The following is a 4,027-nucleotide window of genomic DNA, read 5'->3' on the forward strand; positions in this document are numbered from 1 at the left end:
ACATAGCTTTTTTTTATTGTTCATATTTGGTTGTGTTTATGATGTTGCGAAATTCTGCCCTTTTTAGCTTTAACATGTCGAATAACCGCAATCGGGGTTAAAACAAGTTCAGCTGCAGGAAATCCGAAACCGCAATTACCCGATGAGACGTCATCATCAGCGATGTGAGCAAGAAGGCTTCGAGCAAAACAAACACACTGCTGTGTCTCTGTCGCTCATCACCGAAGAACTTGCGACAAATAAGTGTGAAGAGCAGGAAATGGCTTGAGTATAGGATTTAAATGCACTACTTTAGTGCTTTTTCTTTGGAAGAGGGTCGGTTTTATATGGAAATTTCTTGATCTGATTATTGGATCAGTTTGCCTATTGTCCTTTTTATAATTTTATAACCACAATATCCTTAGTTAGATAAGAGTTTCTCTAAGAACTCTCAACCTTTAACATTTAGTCAGTATCTCTCCCAAGTTGTCTATGGGCTCTTTTACACAATATCTTATACATACTACATAACATTTCAGATGCATCACATTTCTATTGCGTTTTTATCCGTGATTTTGTTTTACATAATATCATTTTCAATGCCATTATCCAAAGCAACTAATCTGAAGCTCGATAGGATCGGCGTTAAAATTAAATTAACAGTGCCGAATAAAACAATGAAAACCATGTGATTGTTTTTGGTAGCTAATATGCTATCAAATATTATATATATTATGTGAGAATTAGATTTCACCGCTGCGGCCCGGGTTCGATCCCCGGTCAGGGAACCAACCCCAGCCACTCAGTGCCGGTCCCAAGCCCGGATAAATGGGGAGGTTTGCATTAGGAAGGGCATTCAGCGTCAAAAAACATATGCCAAATCAAACATGCGGATGATCCGCTGAACGACCCCGAATGGGAGAAGCCGAAAGAAAGTTTATGTGAGAATTAGATCTAGCACATAGATTAGAGCTTAGACCCTTTAGTTATCATTATCATTTGAATGGTCAGGTTTTGTGATGGTGTCTAAGAAAGATTCTGCATTCTATAGCTTATTTTTGATCGAAAATATACATGTTTTCAGGATGTGAACTCAAAGTGATGCATCAGTTTGCTAGCAGATAGACTATGAAAAAAAGTGTTGTGTTATAGAAGAATTGGAGAGTGAAGATTATTTTAATTTAGTGCAAAATATCTAAAAACAACGAAACAATTCTCTAAATACCATGAAACACTGACAACCAGAAACTAAACCTGGGCATAACAAGGACAGCACATGTAGAAGAACAAACTTAAGGCAAACTGTGAGGTGCAAGACGATACTTATACCAAATATACCATATAAACAAAACTACAGAACTAAGACACTTTTGTCTTTTCCAGCCAAATTTGATTCGTACCCAGAGATGGGAAGCAACAAAGTACAAATTCTTCATGACCGTGCTTAAGTAAATTTCTCTGATATCAGTACTTCACTTTTCACTTTCACTCATTACATTTTTGTACTTTTTACATTTCGGTACTTCAGTTTTAATCTATTTGGTGACACGATCAATATTTTTCTTCTCAACCCGCTGTTTTTAGCAAATCAACCTATTTCTTGGCTTTTTCAACCTACCACTGGCGTATCGTTTCCTAGCTCTCACACATCACAGGCTAACAACGACCAACAAGAAGTTTGGGGGTAATGTGTGGATGAGACAGAGGGAGTCAATGATGTGAACATGACTGAGAATAAAGACATTCCTGATTACGTGGTCATCATCAACTTTTCTCTGTTTGTGTTCTATATGGTGGATGTTCAGCCTGGATACATTCATTAGGTAACAAAATTTTAAATTCTTTTGTATTAAAACACTAATATGACATGAGATCAAGTTACCAGCATGACACTAAAACAGGTAAAAGTAATAACTACTTTTTACTTAAGTACATATCAGAGTCCATACTTCTTTACTTTAACTAAGTGAAAAAGTGTAATCAATACTTATAGTATAGTATCTGTACTTCTACTAGAGTGAAGGAAGTGTGTATTTTCTCTGGAACAATCTTCCCACAAGAGTAAAGCTTATTATTACAGCAAAGGGGGAGTAAATGTGGAATGGGATGCTCAAAAAGTACACACCAATCTTATGGTCAGATGTCCACAAAGTCTTGTCCATGTAATGTATGTGCTAATTTAGGGTGTGACCAATATGTGATATGCAGGGGCTGATGAGTAATATAGTTTCATATTGGAGTAATCCTGGCAAAGTGTGACAGCAAAAAAAAAACAAAAAAACCCATGTTTAAATAAATATTTTCCACAGATGTTTGATGACTTCCAAAGAAAAGTGCAAGAGAACTTAAAAAATGACACTGATTTTACACAAACTACTCTCACTCGCTCCTCAACCTCATTCTGTTTACTATTTATTTTGGAAGTGTATGTCCATGGTGTATGTCCCAAGCTCAAGAATTACTGAATGGACATACAATGAAATATAAAAAGGTCAGATCCAGATTATCAAGTACTGTATTACAGAGTACCCATAATGCTCTAGTGTATAGGTTTAGGTAATGATCATGAAATGGGGGTATACGGTATATATTACAAAAGGGGGGTGTAAATGTAGACTTGTGGATCTATACTGAAATTGTGTGCACTCTCTTCATCTAAACTTGTACAAGGTGGTATCAGAACATTTCGAGACTAGCTTTTCTACAAGAAAGTACTTTATTTATTTTAGTTTTCACATCATCACCTTCAAAATATTCCCCTTGCACAGCAATACAGCGCTCCCAGCGTTCCTGCCACCTCTGGAATGTGTCGTGGAAGTCTTTTTTGTCGTGTCAAGCATCTTGTGCGATACACGCTGGATCTCTGCAATGACGTTAAAACAGCGACCTTTGAGCTGTATCTTCATCTTTGAGAAGAGGGTGAAGTCTGCAGGAGAAATATCTGGCGAGTAGGGTGGGTGCGGAAGCGAGATCTTGTGGCTCGGTCTCTGACGATCATCATACGCAAGTTGCTGAATGGTTTGGACATTTATTAGGGGTTCATCTCGTTGAAGGTCTTCCTCATCTCGCCATCTTCCAGCGATGTTGTTTTGCTCTTGAAGCATGCGTGCCACTCAAAACACCTCGAATGACTCGTTGCAGCAACTCAAACTTATGTCATGTCAAACGTCTCTGTGGCAGATTTGCCCAGTTTCACTCAGATTTTCACGTGTACGCACGTGGCCAGAATAGCACCAGTTAGCACCAATGGTCTCAAAACTTTTTGTTTCCACCTCGTATTTGAGCTACGCTGGTTGTGTGTGTGTGTGTGTGTGTGTGTGTGTGTGTGTGTGTGTGTGTGTGTGTGTATGTATTTGTGATTGTTTGGCCTCTGAATGACTCCAATGCCCGATCGGGCTCCACAATCGCTGTTGGTTGGGCAATACACTGTGTATAACATTTCATTACCATGACAGATGATCAATCAGCCTGGGGTGTGTATGTGTGTGTGTGTGTGTGTGTGTGAGAAAGAGAGAACGTGTGTGCATGTCGGTGTTGTGTGGCTGCTTTTTAGCACCCTTTTAAATGCAACCTGCAGTTTGAAAACACAACAGCAACGCCTTTCCTCTGTGCAAGGCCCGACATGCTATATTTGGATGAATTTCAATAACATGCTGATTCTAAAGCGAGGGCAAGAGACCTAAAGAGAGAGAGAGAGAGAGAGAGAGAGAGAGAGAGAGAGAGAAAGTGAGAGAGAAAGAGCTGCAGGACGTTAAACGGAATGTGCTTTCACAAACCTGACAGCTGGCAGCCTTCTGCAAATGTATGTGTATCTGTGTGTGTGTGTGTGTGTGTGTGTGTGTGTGTGTGTGTATGCATGACAGATCTCTACTTGAACCCTTTTATTGGATCTCGCATACACACACACACACCCCGCTTGATGACAGATTGAACCTGGAGCAAGGTAACACATTACTTGCAGAGAGGAAAAGAAAAGTCTGAAAAAAAAACACACACACAGCTGTCATTTACAACACACACACAGAAACAACAAATTTCTCCTTAACAC

Source organism: Silurus meridionalis, chromosome 14 (assembly GCF_014805685.1).
Source record: "Silurus meridionalis isolate SWU-2019-XX chromosome 14, ASM1480568v1, whole genome shotgun sequence".
Taxonomy (NCBI): Eukaryota; Metazoa; Chordata; class Actinopteri; order Siluriformes; family Siluridae; genus Silurus; species Silurus meridionalis.